This window comes from Bactrocera neohumeralis, chromosome 2, assembly GCF_024586455.1.
Source record: "Bactrocera neohumeralis isolate Rockhampton chromosome 2, APGP_CSIRO_Bneo_wtdbg2-racon-allhic-juicebox.fasta_v2, whole genome shotgun sequence".
Taxonomy (NCBI): domain Eukaryota; kingdom Metazoa; phylum Arthropoda; class Insecta; order Diptera; family Tephritidae; genus Bactrocera; species Bactrocera neohumeralis.
This window is the reverse complement of record NC_065919.1, coordinates 55,054,919-55,075,822: the sequence shown is the minus strand read 5'-3', so window position 1 is coordinate 55,075,822 and position 20,904 is coordinate 55,054,919.

The following is a 20,904-nucleotide window of genomic DNA, read 5'->3' as shown; positions in this document are numbered from 1 at the left end:
CAATTGTTTCGCAACCGCGTCGGAAAAAGCGGCTGTTGGAAAATGAATTGGTCTTCCTTTGAAGAGAGGTTAATCTATTACAAAATATTACAGTAGGAAGTACATTTGAGTTTATATAACAGTGGCAGCTTTTCTTTTATTACCTGTTTTCGCCGGTTCCGCCGCCGTTTCAAGTGTTGCGCTTCGATTGCCCGTGAAAAATTGGTGAATAGTAATTTAGTTAAGCAGTTAAATGAAAAATATAAAGTTTCAAATATTGAATAAAGTGCCGATAAGTGTTTTTCTTGAAAATAAGACTTTCTATTAGTGTATTTAACTAAAAAAATGTGCGCAAGAGGCTTAACGAAATGAGCTGGTGCTGTAAAAAATAAGTCTGTGTTTATTCGTGTGTTTATATTCGTTGTGTCTATGTTTAATGGAAGAGTATGAGTTCTTCAAAAGTGAAGGAAGTATTTTTGAGCCGAGATTATAAAAGGTAAATATCTCTTATAGCAGAAACAGCCAATACCGCTCCGCCCTTGCTCAGTTGCCGATCGTAGCGAGCAAAATGTGTCAAAAGTTGAGCCCGTAGAAATCACATCTTTTTTTGTTTACACATCTATGTTTTCTAAGATTTCAACTACAATTTTTCATAATATAAAATATCAAAACTAAAAACAAACTATTAAAAATAGTTTATATATGTATTTATAAATAACAACATTCGACTCTAATTTTGAGTTAGTTTAAGAAAATTTCAAACATATTGAAGACAATTTTTATAATTACTACAGTATATCGAGGCTGGCAACCCTGCGTTGTGAGAGAGCAATCAGCTGACACGTTTCTACGGGAAAATCCAAATACCGTGGAAATCTACGGTATTCTACGGTAAAGCGGGCGGTAGAAGCGGTGTTGGCTGATCATTTACATTGCGCTCTTAAAAGTTTTGCGGAATTCGCTGATCAAGCTATTAGAACTAATTTATATACTTTACTATAGCGAAAACTTGCACAAGTGAGGATTTCGTTTGATAAAGGCTTGACAAGTGCAACTGGGTTGATACTGCATTTTCATGTTGTGGATACTACAACAGGCAGAGTATTTTATGGATCTTGGAATAGATGGAATTATGTGAGTACACTTAGCATACTTTTGCGCGATCAGCGAAGATATCTAATATTATGGCAACTGCACAAAAAATGTATGGCACTTAATTATATTTTGCATACTTTTCTGTGAACTAAAATAAATTATAATCCACTTTCTCATGCTTGAATTGCTTCCACAACAGATTTGAAAACAATGTAGTAGTTTATTCATCTTCAGATTTTACACGCAGCAGAGAACGTATACCATATACGATATGATATACGTTCTCTGCTCTGAACCCTAAACAGGGTATATTATGTTTTTTGAGAATTTATTGTCTTATTAATATTATTATTATTTAATTATTGTAATTAAGAAATTAAGAAATTTTATGTTTATTTCTATGGCGAAAACTTTATAATGTACAGCCATAAACACATAAAAAGCACACTTTGTCTCAAAAAAACTTTTTTATTAATTATATTTAAGCTCAAGGGATCATCTCAGTGTGACTCTACGGAAAATCACTGATTTTCGCGATTTTTTTTAATGTTGAAATCAACTAATCGGTCCGGTTTCTTTACAAATAAATTCATTCTTGACTTATACATGTTTTTTTATGTTTATTTATTGGGTGTATAATAGTTAAATAAATTGTTGAAATGACACGTGAAAATAAGGTCTTGTACGATCTCCCTGATTGGATCTAAAACAACAATTTCAAAAAGATTATTAATCTGTAGGAAAGTCGCTATCGCACATGGTGGTTTTTATACCCTGAACAGGGTATATTAAGTTTGTCACGAAGTTTGTAACACCCAGAAGGAAGCGTCGGAGACCCTATAAAGTATATATATATAAATGATCAGTATGTCGAGCTGAGTCGATTTAGCCATGTCCGTCTGTCCGTCTGTCGGTATATATACGAAGTAGTCCCTCAGTTTTTAAGATATCGTTTGAAATTTTGAAAAAGTTATTTTCTCTTCAAGAAGCTGCTCATTTGTCGGAACTGCCAATATCGGACCACTATAACATATAGCTGCCATACAAACTGAACGATCGGGATCAAGTATGGAAAACTTTCACATTTCACAATGTACTTTCACAAAAGTTGGCACAGGTTATTTTCTAAAGCAACAATAAAATCTCCGAAGAAATTGTTCAGATCGGTTAACTATAGCATATAGCTGCGATACAAACTGAATGTTCGGAATCAAGTTTTTGTATGGAAAACTTTTGCATTTGACAAGATATTCGAGTATTCACGAAATTTGGTATAGCTTATTTTCTAAGGCAACAATGTAATCTCCGAAGAAATTGTTCAGATGGGATTACTATAGCATATAGCTTCCATAAAAACTGAACACATAGTTACTATTATCGTAATATACGTAATATTTATCGTAATATATGTTATAATAACGATTTTTCTTGTTTTTTTGAAATTTAATAGGGGGCATTTTGGACAAAAAGTTTAGAATTTGGCCCTGTTTTTTGACAGTTTTTCGTAGGAAAAAAAGGAAGATTTAAAAAAAAAAACGCTTCCATAGCGCAACAGATATCTTTAAAACTCTTCCTTTGAGTGTGGAATCCGTTTTAAAAAACAAAATTCTGAAAAAACACGAGTTATTGGAGCCGTTCCGGTCACCACTCTGTTCCCTTTCTACAAGAAGCGCTGTAGCTGTCGCAATAATTTCAATTTCGATTTTAAAATTTGAGAGAATATTTATCACAAAAAAAAATTGATTTTTCTAAAAATTCATTAAGAAGCGATCCCTTAAAAGCAACATAACATAAGAAAACACAAAATTAATAAATATCTAACTTTCAATAAAAGTTGAGGAAAAGTCAATATCTTATAAGGCAGTTGGGACACATAAGTGGCACAAAATAGTCTAAAGAGGTCAAAAAATATCAAACACAAATGGCTCATCTTATGTGTTAATACTTATATCAGTTTATTTATTCAGAGAAATCGCCCGATGCTATACCTTTAAAACACGCCTCAAGGCATGCTATTTTCACGAACGTATTTAGTGCGGTTTTAGGTAAACCTAGAGTAAATGACTTGATCCTGTTGACGGCGTACAATTGTTTTTTTCCATCTAGAGAAATCTTGATTTCGTCGCTTTCAAGCATGTTTTTTCCAAAATTGTGCTGAGCTCGCGCTTGAGCCTCGAAAACACCAGTCAAGTGATGTTTTGACAGGTGTGGTTTCTTCCTACTGACTCGTCTAAAAACTGAGCTTCATTCAGTTGTCTTCACATAAGCTTTATAGGAACATACACACAATATTCTGCATTAACTTCATTAATAATAATTTGTCTTGCTGACTTAGAAAGATCGGCTTTGCTCTTCCTTACTATACTAATATCGATCAATACTAATATCTTTATTACACGGTATGCAAATATTTGTAAGCTAATTATTTCCACAATTTCGTTAGGAGGTTTTCCTTGCAAGAATATATTGCAACCTGTTACTACAGAGTGTAATAGTTTTGTTCACCTATCGGTTGTATGTATATGGAGTCGGGGTCAAAATTGGACGAAAGTCGTCATAGCGCTCACTGTTGGGTGAAATCACATATATCCAGACCCACCCTGCCGATTTCAACCAAATTTGGTACGTGACATTCTCTTAACAGTTTTGTATTACATTGGAAAAATTGGTGAAATCGAGCTACAGGCACGCCTAAACAATAAGTACCATGTCCGAATTTTAATATTTGCTATGGAAAATTGGCAATTCTAAGAGAAACATTCTAGGTCCTTACAACCGAACGTTCAAATAGGTTGCCATTTATTTCCAAGGAATAACCGCTGTAAAAAAAGAGCATTTTCAACTATTTTGAGAACTAGTTTAAGATATATTTTCCGAGATTAATACCCTTTCTACTCCTTTCACCTAAAACTGATGTCCAAATTTTGGTTACATTTTCGGTTACTTGAATTTATGCCCCTCCATTTTTCGCTATGAAGTGAGTAAAAATATGTACACGTACAACAAGTATGTGCGCATCTTCGTGTGCTCGCCGGCACCTATCAACTCATCCATCATCTCGCATTACATAGAGTCGCAAAAGTTTGCTGAAACTCTACACTTGATTCTGTTTGAAAATGGCTTAAGCACATTTTAACAACTGCAGCAAGAGCCAATAACAACGGCAAAGGCCAGCAGCAACAACAACAATGAGCGCCAAGCACTACAACTATTACAGACACAACGACGACTATGGGCAGTGAAAAGCGTATAAACGCGCTTTAGTAGCGCATAAAGTATTTCCTGCCGAGCACGGGGAACTTGCACAGCCAGTGAAATTTGTCCAACGACAAGGGGTGCTGTGTGGCGCAAGTGTGCAGAGCGCAAACAAAAAAATAATATTCTTCAAAAGGTGTAAGGCAGGCACACGCTGTGGCGCAGTTCGGCTTCGCTGAATTTTAAATCCTTTCAACAACTTTTACTACACACACACACACACACACGAACATAAGACTGCGAGCAGGCATGCTGGCTTTGTAAGTGTTGCTGCTGAAAATCTGCGGTGTTGAAAACTCTCACGTTAGAGCGCCGCTTATGAGTTGTATTCATTGCAGCGCTGCTTGCTCTCCTTCCAGTCAACGCGTTTTCGCCATTTTTTTACTTTTATTTGCGCTTTCCTTTCGCTCACATTGTTTATAGATTTCTGAAAGTCATCGCCTAAGTGTAAATGGCGCGCGAATTTTATAAGCTACGAGTTCGCAGTATGCGGTTGTGGTAATAAATTGCCGCCTTAAAATAGCTTTGAACAACACACTGCTGCTGCAAACATACTCGTACAAAAATATGAACTCTTAAGTTTATGTGCACCCAAAAAGATACTTTCATATTTAAAGAAAAACGACAATGGATCCTTAGTGCCTTAGTGCTTTGGGATTTCCGCATTCCTCCACCCACCAAAGATGTGTTTTATTCACGCTCTAGGGTAAGTTTGAGGAGCACAGCGATGTAAAAAGATTTTTTTATTGCAAAACCGTAAAGGTTTCGACTCCTGAGCTTCAAGCTGCTTTCCAATTTTCGAGCTAATATCACCTTGGAAGGACGTTATGTCTTTATGCTTCCTCTTCTTCAATGTAAAGCCGATTTTTCTTCTCGCACTATGTAGTAGTGGTTCAAACTGCATAATTTTTTCAGAGATTGTACCGCTGCCTTGAATGTTCATGTCAAAATTCGTGTAGATATCTCGTGAAACAAAAAAGTTTTTCAGACAAGGAATGGAATTTGATCGAGCAATTTATAAGGCAGTTATATCCTATATATACAAGTAGTTATCCGATATCGGCGGTACCGACAAAGGAGCAGCTTCTTAGGTAGAAAAGGTTGGGTGCAAAATTTCAGAACGATATCTCAAAAACTAGTTCACTTATATACAGACGCACATGACTCAGCCGCTTCGCTCATCTTGCTGATAACTTATATATACATTTTACAAGATCTCCGACGTTTCCTTCTGGCACTTCGTGGCAAACTTGATATACCCAGCACAGGGTATAAAAATGAGATTTACCAAATTAACTCTAGCGCCTTAAGTTATGCTTCGTCGAATGCCACTGTGAGCTTTCGAGCGCGGCAAACACATTAAGACCGATTGCAGCCTTCCTTTCCTCAACGCTGTGATACCTTTCTTGGTAAAGTAAAAACAAAAAGAGTAATACGAGAAAAGAATAAACAAAAATCGCTGCTAATAAACCAAAAGCGAAAACTTCTGAAAGTGATTTCTTAAGTGACCAAAAAGCGCAAAGGATCATACACGCAAGCACCACTCACACAAACATAAGTATAAAGACATGGATATATATGCCGTCGCTATACAGATGTCCGCGCCACTCTCTGCATCTCCTCACTATTCCTTGCACCCTTGCGCTTGGGTCACATGCATGGTCCTTTTAAGTGGTCGCTGTGTTAAGTTCACCATGACTCCTATGCATGTAGTTGTAGTTGTATTTGTGTTTAGCTTTGCGGCCTGACTTTGTTTCACCTGTGTCGTGTTGTCGTGTTTGCACTTCGCTGGCGAATTTAATCGAGTCATGCAATAATATTTACGGTCGGTGATTTTCAAGCCAATTTTGTTGTTAATTTTTTCTTTTGTTGCAATTGTGGAGTGCACTTGCCTACTTCCCAGAGTGTGCGCCTGATTATGTAATGTTTATGGTAGGTGTATTGCTATATAGTGAAAGCTAAAAGCACGTACTTATTAAATGTTTCAAAAGTGTGGCTACCGAAAATATTATATGCTAAGGAGTTTAAAGTATCAGGATATATGTTATGGAAAGAATTAAAGTTGTAAACGAAAATATTTGAGTAAAAAGACATTTGATTGAAGTTGGCAAAACTTATGTTAACGGTATAATAGCATGTTAACTATCCATGTCTCGTGCTTCGTTCAATAATCATCACACATTCGCTGGCGGTTTAAAGTATTCTTCGGAAAAGAGGATCACTTAAACATCGCTCAAAGCAGTGAGACCCGAAAATTCCTTTGGTTTTCGAAACCATTGTAGATACGAGTACTTCCAAGGCAAAGGAAGAATTACTTGCAAGTATTGCACCATATAGCAGGACAACTGTGCTAACTATTATTGCTTTTACGCTTCAATGACGCATAGAAAAAAATAGAAGATATGAAGAAGTCTCCTGTTTAGGTCAGAATTACTTTGAAAAGCTATCCGTTTATACTTACTATTTCTTCAACTTAGATTGGAGAATGGTGTCATGTGAAGAAGTTCACGCAAGTAAAGAAAGCTCTCTGAGCGACATTCGCTTAGGAGTGACCAGAAACGATTCTCTTAGACCAAGTCTGCTGGGTAGCCAAAAAAATCCGTTTAAAGGCGAGCTAAAATGAAAATGCGAAATAACCGTCATTAAGGTTGTACGCCGGGTTTGGACAAGCCAAAAAAACCTCCACTTGAAAGAACACAACAGCTTCGGATGAGAGGACGATGGAACAGACGTTCTATTGCCCAACCATGAACAAGTTCGAAATGCAATTACCCGTTTGAAGAACAACAAAGCGGCGGGCGTCAATGGATTGCCGGCCGAACTATTAAAATACGGCGGCGAAGAACAGATAAGTAGCATACATCAGCTTTTTTATGGAATATGGTCGGACAAAGGCATGCCCGACGATTATAAATGAAATGTTCACTCCCCTATCTACAAAAAGAGATACCCCACAATTTGCGTCAACTACCGTGGGATAAGCTTCCTCAACATCGCATCCACCGTCAACAAAACGACCACCTTATCAGTGTGGCTTTAGGCCTGGAAAATCAACAACTGACCAGATTTTCACAATGCGCCAAATCGTGGATAAGGCCCGTGAAAAGATGTTTGACACACCCCAAATCTTCGTCGATTTGAAAGCTGCTTTTGACAGGATAAGGAAGCAAAGCGTATGGGTCTAGTTGTGAACGAGAACAAGATGAAATATCTCCTGTCATCAAACAAACAGTACTCGCACTCGCGACTTGGTTCTGACGTCAATATTGTTAGTCATAACTTCAAAGTCGTAGATAAGTCAATCTTGCAACAAGCATTAACACCAACAACAACATCAGCTTCGAAATCCAACGCAGAATAGCTCTTGCCAACAGGTGCTACTTCGGACTGAGTAGACAATGGCGAAGTAAAGTTCTCTCTCTACGAACGAATACCAAATTCTACAAGTCATTCATCATCCCCGTCCTGCTATATGGTGCAGAGGCTTGGTTGATGACAACATCTGATGATTTGACGTTTCGTATTTTCGAGAAAAGGGATCTGCGATTGATTTGTGGTCCTTTGGGCATTAGCAACGGCGATGACGTTGACATAATTCAACGAATTAAGAGACAGCGGCTACGTTGGCTATGTCAGGTCATTGGAATGGATGAAAACACTGTTAGAGTATTCGACGTAGCACCCGCCGGGTGAAGCCGAGGAAGAGGAAGACCTCCAGGTAGCTACACTGGGAATCTCCTATTGACGGCAAACAGCGAAAAGGAATTTTACTTTGTGTCCACTACAAGCATGGTAGATAGCCTGGTTGGGCTGACTGCTAAAGAAACTAATATTTATACCCTAAAAAAGATATGTTCAATTTGCCACGATTTTTGGAAAACCCTCTGGTTTTTATATGCCGACCTGAAAATTTGCACAGTGCTCAGCATTAAGCTACTCAGTTGTCGGAACTCCCCATGTCGAACAACTTATCCAATAGTTGCCATACAAACTGACCAGTTCAACTCAAGTTTTGTATGGAAAACTTTTTATTTGAAAATATCTGGAAAAGTTGTTTAGATCAGATCACAAGATCGTTTAGCTGCCGTATATATAAACCGACCGAACAAAATCCATAGCTTGTATGGAAACACTTTTATTTGTGAAGGGTATTGTTGCTTCGGTGAAGCCGAGGTTAATGTTTTTTTTCTTGTTTAATGTGACAAGGGATGTTCACGAAATTTTTCATAGATTATAGCCTTGACAGACGGCAGCGTTAATCCGGATTAACTGTGCACTTAATCAGATCCAAATTTGTAGGTAACAGACTGCAGCTATGCGAGTTTGAAATTCTCTTGAACGGCTGATTGTCATTTTTATAATATTTTCAATGCAAATGGATAGAAGATACACTTTGAGGTTGTTAGCCGGGCAATTTTTAAAAAAACATTGTTTTATTACAAAAACATATCAAAGCGTTATTTTTAAAACTGGATCATAACATAAAACTTCTTTTTTTATTGTTGAAAATTTCAAAAACAGCTCTCAGTGTTGTTTTGTTTTTCATTCACAATGCCAACGAAAATGCAGCTAACTCTCTAAAACTTTGAGAATTAAATGGGAGTTAGCAACAGAATTATCTTCCCTAACTCCTGAATTAATCCGGATTAACGCATTTAAACTCTGCTGCCGCCTATCAATGCTATTACAGGTATTATTGCAGGTATATCTACAATCTTCGAATATATTATACAGATCGGACACATTAGGTGCCACACAAACTGATTGATGAAAATAAAAAAAAAATATTTTCATACCGTTTTACCTATGAAGGGCATTATAGCTTCGGTAAATATTCTGGTTTAAACTTATATTTCATTCACTTTTATAATGCAAACAAAAAGTAAAAAGCCCTTAAAAATTGAGAGATCCCATTTTGTAGTGCTTAATTTAGCTTATCTTTGCATTTTGGCGTAATAACTTCTTGCTGATTGTTACTCAGCTTTCAGTGTTTGACTTGCACATGCCGCCGTGATAGCCAGAACCACACATCTTAACCACACATATACAGTTACATGATTCCTTTATGCACGGATTTCGCCTATACATATGTATAAATGTATTTGTGAACAAGAAGTACACACTCGTATGACTCGAGGCTATGCTTTTACACCGCAGCTCTTGGTGGCGCACTGAAACTAACGGTATACTTGTACAAGACAAGCCAAGGTTTGCGGAAACTCAATCACAAGCTTTATATGTATGTATGTGTATTTATGTGTATATGCAGCCATGCATGTATTGCTCCAACGCAGCAACAGTTTCGATACGGTTGTTTCCTTAATTTCAACCGTTGCCGCTGTCGTTGTTGTCTTTACGCTAACTGCGCTTGTTGCTATTGTTGTGCTGGCAAGCAGCATATTTGCAGTAGCGAGTGAAATTGCAAATGCAACCGCTACAACTCGCATCCGCCATATACTAATGTGTTGCTGCCGTTAATTTTCAGCCAAGGCGAAAGGCAAAATACGAATATGCAGGTAGGCGAAGCAGACAAACAACAACAACAAAAACAAATAGGTAAAAGCTACGTGAAATTGCGGCAACAGGCAACACACAACTGAGGCGCTGAAGTTTTCTGCAAGCACACATACACACACACGCACACACGAAAAAAGAAGGCAAGAAAGAGCAGAGGGAGGCTGCCGTCGACGTAAACCAAATCAGTAAATGAATGCGAGAGTGTTGAGTTAAAGCCATGTTTTTCAAATGTTTCTTCTTCCAAACGCTAATTTCTTCTTTTTGCTGCACTCCAGTGGCTTTTTCGTTCTTTTTTCGCATATAAAACCTGTTTATTTCACATTTAGTTTTTATTGTTGCGATTTCAATTTTCTCCGTGTCTTCTTGTTCTGCGCTTTTTTTTTGGCCTCGCAATTTTTGTAAAATAACAATTCAAATTAAAGTGGGACTAGTGCGACTGGCAAGTGTAATAGAAACGACAACGACGGCCACAGCAGCAACAAAAACAACATGAACTACAACAACAACAACTTTGTTAATACAGAAAGTAGTTAAACCGTCATTGCAATCCTTTTTATTTTGTCTTTCTGCGTGTATATTTTTTATATTTACTTAATGCCTCAAAGTTCTGGCTCTTGTTTTTGCTTGGCGCTTTAATTGCTGTTGTTGTTGTTGCTGTTGGTGGCGGTGTTGTTTTTAGCACTTTCGCATGTTCATTTCATTGCAGGTTTTTAATTTGTTAATGGAAAGCAAAGCGAAACACATAAAACGCACTTAATGCGCCGCCACGTTCCCCATCCCCCCTCCTCCGTTTGCACTAACTCGGCCGCCTTTTTCCCAGGTTCTTTATTAAACTTGCAGTCGGTTAAAGAGTGTTGCAGCTTTGATAGATAAGGAGTGGCGTTTGCCTCTGGTTCTGAGTTAATTTAATTTAAGGAGATTATTTTAATTTTTGACAGCTTTGAGAGTTTCTTACAAGAAGTACTTTCTCTTACCTGATTTGAATACTATCTTTTTTGGGAGAAGTAAAAGGAAGGAAATATACAGAGCATTTGATAACCAGCGTAGGTTTGTTTGGGAATATGTAGGTGATCCGACGTAAAATCTGACTTTTGCGAGACTAATGCTGAAAAACTTGGATTCGTACCTTAAACTAACCCGAATCGAAGTCAACGCTCTCAGCATATTTATAATGCGGTTTGACGTTCTATGAGGGTTTAAATTCAGTTCTCGAAATCTATTTTAATCTAAGCTAAGTTTCCCTCACGTTAATGAATAGACTTACTCTGGAACAACGATTGCAAATGGTTTCCAATATTCGGTCGACATAATCGCCTAGCGGGGTAATTCGAGCAATCATGGAACGGTTTTGCAACACGTTGAATAATACGCTTCCTCAGAGATGTGGTGAAGCGAAGTGTCAAAGAAGAACCGAATGAGTCCATCCGTCATAGCGCGCAACAATTGCAGCTGTGCCCATTCACCTTATCGAAGATTTTGCGAAAGGATCTTGGTGTGCAGTGTACGTGTCCAATACGTGATAGCCACAGAAACCGATTTTCACAAGAACATTTCTCAGCGGTCAAAATTACTTTGGGTTGAACGTTAATAAAATAAATTGTCGCATTTGGAGGAACTGTACATCCTCAAGAAATATTTCATAATTGTACAGTCCTTGGCGAATGCTATAAACTCATGTTTAATGACACTTTCGTGCTTGAATTAGAGAATGTTCATGGGGACGATATGTGGTTCCAACAAGACGGCACTATATACTAGAAGCAAGGGTTTCTATGACCAATGGATTCTTGCGAACGAAAACATTAAGAAAGTGATACCTGTATATCATCTTTGGTTATATCGTTCAAAAATAATTTAGTTCCTTCAAGATGACCTGAGAGCCTTTTATTTGTCTCACACCACAACGAAATGTTTACCAGAAAACAAAAATGCATCACTGAAAAGTTAATCACCGAGTTTGAGGCTTATTTTGGGGCAAAAGACAACAATATGATAACTAATTGGGTGGAATAAGCGAACTGTCAATCAAAATAAAATTGAAAACTGGATTTATTTACCAGCGAGTATAGAATCCCTGGCGTAGTCATTGATATAAAGCTATCATGGAATCCCAATATTGTGGAGAGAGTGATAAAGACATTGGTTGTCCTATATTATTGTCAAAGAGCTGTTGGAAAGCGGTGGTGACTCTCACCAAAAGTTGTGCTTTGACTTTACGGAACCGTAGTTAAGCCAATATTGTTTTATGGTGTATTTGTCTGGTAGAGGGCGCACGGTAAAGAACACTCGCTAAACAGCTATGCAGAACGTGTCCCACAAGCCGCCTTCATTGGCATCAGTACTGCATTACGTACAACGTTTACGATGACACTTAGAGTAAGAAATTCTCTCTGACTTCAACATCCCGCTGACAGTGAACTCAAAGCTTATCGGGAAGTACATGATCAGTAGTAGTATCAACTACTTCCATATTAAACTGGTCAGTTAAGCCCAAGAACTGTCACGGAATGGCTCCTTGGGAAAAAATCGGTGTGCCCTTGTGTTCGTAGATTCGGGCGCTGGTGGTATATTTTTTAAAATGATAAGACGGGAAGTTAGTTGATGATTCTAATATTTTTTTTATTTTAAGGATCTAAGAGAAATAAACCTTATTCAGGTCTTCTTCCTTACTGGCGTAGACACCACTTACGTGGTTACAGACAAGCTTACAACAGCTCGCCAGTCGTTCTTCCTGGTCGCTGTTTGACGCCAATTGGAGATTCCAAGTGTAGCCAGGTCCTTATCTACCTGATATTTTCAACGAAGTGGAGGTCTTCCTCTTCCTTTGTTTTCCAGTGGGTACTGCGTCGTAAACTTTCAGAACTGGATTATTTTCATCCATTCGGACGGCATAATCTAGCCAGCATAGCCTCGCTGATCTTTGTCAATGTCATCGTATAGCTCGTACAGCACATCGTTCCATCGACTGCGGTATTCACCGTTGCCAATGCGCAAAGGACCATAAATCTTCCGTAGAACCTTTCTCTCGAAAACCCATAACGCTGACTCAGGACGGGGTGATGAGTGACTTCTAGAGTTTGTTTTTTATTCGTCGAGAAAGTACTTTACTTCGCAAATCGTACTCAGTCCGAAGGAGCACCTATTGGCAAGGGTTATTCTGCGTTGGACTTCAAGGCTGACGTTAGTATTGGTGTTAATGCTAGTTTCAAGACTATCAACAGTGACATGGGAGCCAAGTTGCAAATGCAATGGCAGTGTATTTAATGACAGGAGATATTCCGTCTTCGTCCCCGTTCACCACCAGACCCATTTGCTTCGCTTCCCTATCCATTCTGAAGAAGTTGAGACCAATGATATCAATATCATCAATATCACCGGCATACGCTGTACCCTCTTATAGAATATTTTACCTTCTCTTTTCAGCTCTGCTTTTTTGTTCAGGTCAGGTCTACCCAAATTTTAAATATAAATTCGATATTCAAATATAGCTTAAGCGATGCCATCGAGCTACATTTTTTTCCGTTCTTGAAATATGACATTGGTTCATTTTTTTGTCGTTGAGAATTCCTGAAGAGCTTAACAAAAACGGCTCACATTAATTTAACTATTCTACGAATTTGTCTGTGGTCTTGTCGCTGGTTTTGCTTGCGGTTGGTCAGTGCTGCACGCAAAAGTGTGGTGAGAATTTCAATTTCAAGTTTCTCAGACTAAAGCTTTAATGGAACAACAACAACAACAAATTCTCTGATAATTGCAATTAATCAAGCAAACTTTTCAACAACAGACAAATGCGTGTGGTTATTTAAATGATCCAAGAGGTTAAGTTTTTTAACCGTTAACCCATTCCACACACACACACATATACGAATACCAGTTACCACATAAATATTTGATAATAATTATAATTGCTATTAATGGGCAAATAATTTATGCAAGTAGATCGTGCCACACTTCGGCACTTCGGGTGGGGGGCGTGGTAAGTACGCATAACTACCCACAAAATACCTCTGCATATTTAACGCAGAAATTTCTAAGAAAATTCCTCCAGTAGGCAAAGTGATTAGAGCCAGAGCCGCTCACTCGCTCATTTACTGACTCACTCAGCGCGCTGGCATTAGACTCATCAAAAACAAATTATCATCAGCGCACACCGCATGCCGGCCGTCGCTTATCTGTCTGTGTGTGTAAGTGTGTGTCATAGCCATGAATATCCGCTCAATTCATTAATTTGAAGTTGTGTATTTGTTATTAAAAGCCGCTGCCGGTGATTAAATGCCCAATTTCCGTTTGTCCAGCCGACTCTGCTTTTACTTCAGATTCTTCGGCATTCTTTGGCCTCCAGTCGTTCTGCGTTGCCATAAATTATTAATTGCAGCCATCCGCTAGCTATTTTCCCTCGAAAATTCATATTTACTTTCTTCTTAAATACTTTTTTTCAGCTTTTGTTTTACTTTCGTTTATAATTTTTGCATTTTCATGTGATTTTATATGAGCGCCTTCGTGTGTATGTGTGTGTTGTTGTTGCATTAATAATAAATTTTAATATGTCCTATGGCATTTTGTGCTACCGGCTTTGAGCTATAATTCTCCTATTTTATTTATCTCAAATGAGGTTTTTATAGGTAATTTTCGTATTTTGTTTATATTGCCGAGATAAATTATCTTAAATGGAGCTTTGTTATTGCCGTTGTGCTTTATTTGCTTTAAGCACACTTGTCGCTGGTTGTTTTTGTTTCAGCTTTAATTTCATTTATCAGGTTAATGACGCAATGTAATTACACTTGTAGTTTCAGAAATGAAGAGTTTTCGTATAAAAATAAATACAAACGTAATTACACTAAAGCTTTGGCGTGTGACACGTGTAGGATAGGTAAGTGGAAGATAAAAAAAACCAAAAAACGTTGTTTACGGCGGGAAAGGTTTGTCTACCGTATTTTTTCCAATGAAAAAAACTTAACAACGAGTTTGCTTGAATTTTTGCTTTTTTAATGAAGTCATGGCTATGCATTCGCACATTATGTTGGCATCAGAGAGATAGTACAGAATCTCAAAATCTCTTATAGATCTATTTCACCTTTTTGGTTAATGTTTTGTAGTGTGCAATACTGCTACCTACAAATCTGTATGCGGCGACACATTCTAGCATGATTTTGACCGACTTTTTGGCCAAACACGAAACGAGAGTCATCGCTCAGCAACCATATTTGCCAGATTTGGGTCCCTGTGACCTTTTTCCGTTTTCGAAGTTGAAAACTCTTCTCTGGAGAACGCGCCATGAGTTCATTGTATCAATATCTAACAAGTAAAGAAGAATTTAGTTCGGGTGTAACCGAACATTTCATACTCTTGCAGCTTGAAGGATTACAGCCGTGGTAATACCTTCAGGTACATAAAGTTTGTTAGTATATGGGGTCTCTGTAAATACTCACCCGATTTTATTCACTTTAAGCACAATTATGCACCGTTAAAAAAACCTGCTCTCTTAATTTTATTAAGATAACTCACATATTGGCCGATGTATGCGGTATAAAGTCACTCGGTAGTTCGCAAGCCTTTATATTAGGTATATGGAGGCTATAGGATGTTGTGACCCGATTCAACCCATATGTATTTATCTCATATTTATCATTGACCAATATTTTCGATCAAAAGACAACTATAGGACCTGGGGTCCACATATTTCGTACCTAGGGGCTTGACAAGTTTTGCTTCGATTTGAACAATTTTTGGTTTTCAAAAAAGTGACTTATTTCAATGGCAATTTTGTGTAACGCTAAGTAGGTTAGCTGCGAATAGTGGACGCAGAAGAGGTGGGCTTGGCTACAAATGTCTCATGTGTCTATCGAAAAGGCAAACAGATGTCCCTTTTACATAAGCGTCCCCAACCCGCAACGTGGTTGCACTGAGGGAGAACCTATACACGAGAGGAAGGCAACGAATCGACGGGGATAACACAACAATTAGCACCCAATGTGCACAGATGCCATCGAAAACCCTGGGATCTTCTCATTGTCGTGTAATGAAAACCTGGAATGGAATAATTTTGGCAAAGGGCTGGTGAGAGCAGCATTCTGTCACCTCAGTTGGTAAGAGTAATATCTCACAGAAATGGCTAGCAGCCAAACACTGTTATCATCTGCGTCTACTTAAAACCCTGGCAGGTCTTCAAGTGAAGAACTTGTATAAACCCTCACGTGGCCTACCTGCTTGCATAGATAACAATGGGGTTCATATAGGGCAACTGTTACAAAGTGTGGAGATAGCGGGTTGAAGCGGAGATCCATTGCAAAAAGGAACATATCACAACAACAACGAAAACAGCAACAGAAAGAACAAGAAGAGAAAACAACAAAAAAAAAATGTGGTCAAGTTGAGGAATGCGCAACTGTCTTTCGTAGGAGCAGTGGGATACTGAGAGCCACTATACTAACCACCTCTCTAAAACAACCGAACAAAACTTGAGAAAACTTAGCCTTAAGAGAAACTCCAGCTACACAAGCAGGATCCGCAAGTTATGGCCAAGAATTTAGCTTTATTATTATACAAGCATTTGCCATTATATTTTAAAAATTATTTTGGTCAACTGACCGCCGCGGCTGAACAAATTTGAGCCGAAAGGGTCAATTTTCAATCACTTGACTAACGCGCCAAATAGTCAATAATCTAATCTAGAGTTTATCTGCGTAGACAAGCGACTTCACTTAACACCAGAAAAGAGAATCCAGTAGTGCTAAATTGCATGAACTTATAGGCTACGCCACATGACCACGTCATGAGATAATACACCGTTTGCTAAGAACCAAACAAAAGGTGTTTTACTTACCCCATCATAAGTTTCATCGCTGAACAAAATTTTCTTGCGATTCGTCGCGCGAACCCGCACGACTAAAAAAGACCAATTTTTTAAAGATAATCTTCACAGTTTTCTGAATTTCAATTGAATATGGATATAAAAATTCAAGTGGATTGAATATCTCATTACAGTGGTTGTTATTGTAAGGTAACAATTCTGCCGAGTTGTCTGTTCTTGGTGGATAAAAAATCCGGGTACGTTCCGGTTACGTAGACCCGACTCCGCTGCTCCTTACTAATGTTTACGATTCAAAGTCTACCAAAACACTTCCATATTTTGTCTTAAAATTTCAAAGCTTGCCACAATCTCGCACAAGATGAATGTACGGATGAGTGGTTGGATCTAACCAGAGTTTTCCAGTTTACTAGCTTGAATCAACAATGGCATTACTTAAACTGTAAGCATAACTTTGCTGAGGTTAACTTAAAAAGTAGTGAATCATATACGGGGTGAATCTTTAAGGGATCAGTAGGGTAATCTTTTTTTAATTTTTTTTTTTTTGCATTTTCTGTTCCGTTATACCCTTAGAATTAATGTAGAAACCCACTTTACCATTGGAAGGTTTCGAAAAAGGCCCAAAAATAATAATACCGCTCGACGCTCGGAGTGCAAACCCCAAAATTTTTCTCAAAACACACTTTTTTAAACTGACGGACATGATTCCAGTTGAACTACTCTACAGATTTGCTTGATTTTTTTTTAATGTTCACAAAACGCCTGGCTATCGTCCCTTCTAGATCCATAAATTTTTTATGTTATGACAAAGTTTATGTAAAAAAACATAGGGAAAAATTAAAATAATTATTTACTTTTTTATTTACCAACATTTTTTCATGATTCTAGTTGGGACGAAACCATTCACGTACTTTTTAAGAATAAATTGATTTTTTGTGCTTCAGATGATCCAAACATCAGAAATCGTGTCCGCCAGTGATAAACCGCATCTCATTCACACAGCCATTTCTCCAACAGATGTCATCGAAAAATTCAGAAAAAAAATTGTTTATACACTCCACGATATACCTCATGATATGTGAAAAAAGTTCTATTGTAGAATAAAAATTTCTATGAAAAAAAGGTCAAAAAAACAGGCCAGATTACCCTAATGACCCCTTAAAGTGCATGCAGTTGAAACAATATTCCAACCATATTTTGTATGAAATTTTCGAACTGCGGCCGCCAAGCTTTCATTATTTTTGAAATAAAAACAATTTTCTTTCAGTAGCAAACTTATATTTTAACAGCTTTGGCTTCCTTATATAAAGCTGAATGTATTCATCAGTTGAAGTGACTGCACTGTCAAGCGTCAACTCATTCCAACTTAACTGACTTTTAAGAAACTTGTGACGAGTTTTTCAAAAACAAATTTAAAAAACTTAAAACAAAATATTTATTTTTATTAAAATTATTATTAAACATATGCAGCAGAAAATGTTTCTCACATTTTTCTTTTTATTGTGAGACAAAACTTTCGCAATTCCGCCAAAACATTTAAAACCGCCAATTTCGCGGCAAACTTTTAAACACCGTTTCTGTCGCACACAAATCACGCATAAATTCCTTTACGCTTCCAAAACATTATGTTATGAATATCATACTATATATTCAGATACATATTCAGTAAGTGTGCATATCTGCATGGACATTCCATTTTTGACACTCGCAGCTCAAAGCCGCAGCTTGCGACACTCAATTCACAGTAATTCCCAGTTCACACCATTAAGTGCCATACAGACTTACAATTTGTTGTTATTCTTTGCAAATGCAGTGTATTTCAAATTTTATTTCCACTTTCTTTTTGGCGCTTTTCGCTTTGCTTTGGAACATTGTAATTGATTTGTGACCGCAACTTTGGCGAAAAAGTCATTTTCCTGCTTGACTACGCTTCAAGCGCTTCCGCAAATTGAATTGTGCGCCATTACAACACCAACAACACATATGTAGAGGCTGAAACTACTCCTTACGCAGTTACATACATCTGACTCGGTATATAATTCGTGGTCGTAACTATGCTTTCCAAGCTTTGCTCTGCCTTGGCAGTCCGCTGAATTTTGCTAACAGTTTTTTGAATAAATATACCAACACACACCCATACAGACACACAGGCTACTGTGTAAATAGTGCATCTCATAATATTCACTCACACATATGTACATACATTTAACAAAATGGAGTTGTCAAGAATCTATGCTGAAAAGCAGCAGCTTCTCATAAGGAAAGCAGAGTAAGGAAAGCGCGCTGCATAAAGCCTTGCGAATATATGTATAGCGTAAATATAACGGAAGTACTCGTCAGCTGATTTTATTTTGTTTAGCAACTGTTGCGCTCACACGACATGTGAGGAGCGGCACACATGCATAACGGTATTGAAGCACATTTTTTGCTCTAAAATCACATACACAAATTTACACACACACACTCACATATGTATGTTTGTATAACATATATCCTCATATATCTACAGTGTAGTTGCACTCACACAGTCCATTCTATTTATTTTTCTATTTTTCTCTCTCTGCGTGTGTATGTGTATATATCTTGCTTGTATTGGCTGAGTATTGCCCCGTAGTCATATATTTCTGCTCGGCAATTGAGTGCGCTTGTCGACTAACCAATATCGTTTAAGCCAATTTATGTGCCAACAAAGTTAGATTGAATGTAAATTTATTCGCCAACTGTACAACCAGAACCACCTGTGCCGTTGACATGTATATGTATGCACATATATCACCGTTAGCTCAATGGCGGCACTCAACAATGCTCAATAACACTAGTGTACTGTTGGTGGAATCGAATTGCGAATAAGCCGTCTAACCGATTTGATTAAGGTGGAATAGATTTTCCAACTCGATGGCTACAGCTGAAAGATCAGGCAGAGTTCTGACTTAAAGTATTGATGCCTTAAAATTCACTGGCTGCTCATTTACATCAGAGAAAACAGGTCTCTGTACTTCTATGCAGGTCCCGTTCCTCTCCCGATATAGGAAATCAGAAGTTATCAGAGATAAGTGTAAGTGAGACCAAGTCTCAGTATCCGAATCTGCAGATCTTTGTTGGTTATTTAGAAACAAGATTAAGTATTCCAAAGCAAATAAAAATTTTCGGTAACACCTTGGGACAGGAATCAGTTAAAAAACAAGATTTCAAATAAAATATATTATATTATATGTATATATTAGGTTGTCAAATAACGCCCGTCCGCTTTTTTGCTCTTTATTCAATGCTTTATAAAAAGTGTTACAGTAATCGGATTCAGTTCAAATATGCGCCGTTTCGATCGATAATCTGTTTCCATCCTCATAATAGATCTTATGAGAACTTTTCTATGAAAGGAAAACGCTGTAAAGTTTAAGTTTAAGTTTAAGTTTAAGTTTAAATTTAAGTTTAAGTTTAAGTTTAAGTTTAAGTTTAAGTTTAAGTTTAAGTTTAAGTTTAAGTTTAAGTTTAAGTTTAAGATTAAGTTTATGTTTATGTTTAAGTTTAAGTTTACTTTTAAACCTAAGTTTAAGCCTAAGTTTAAGTTTACATTTTCCTTAATTTGCCATATGCAAGCAGAAAATCTCAGCTGTTGCAGTAAATCTGAAACTAGATTGAAGCATCAGAGCCCTTTTGAAGAAACCAATGTTTCTGCCTTGATTTTAGTTAACGATCAAGGTTATAGCACAATGGAAACCTCGAACATTGTGCTATGTATGTACATATGTATACAATTGTGTATTGCTATTGCAAACTATATCTGCATAAAACAATACCACAATACCTTTTTACTAATACCCTATTTGTATATCCAGCTTATAGTATATTATAATACAAAGAGATTGGCATAAAATTACATTTGGGAAATTATTACTATTAAACTAAATGGGCAGCAAATAATATATCCAGCCATAACAGATGCGCCAACGTATGCCGTGTAGGTATTTATGAGCCATAGTACGTGTATCGATTATACACGAATTTAATCAGGTGCTCCGGTAACACATGTGGGCTTGTACATATTATGTGGCAGATAATGCCATTTAGTTCCCACCACAGGCTATTTATTATTAAGTGCAAATGGCCAGCAAATATGCCCGAATATTTTAACGACCGACAAATCAGCTAATTTCATTTCACTGATTGCATACGCCATACATTCATACATATACAATAAATATACAAAAGGCTTTAGTGGCGGGGCGTATGAGTAACATTTTGTTCGGTTA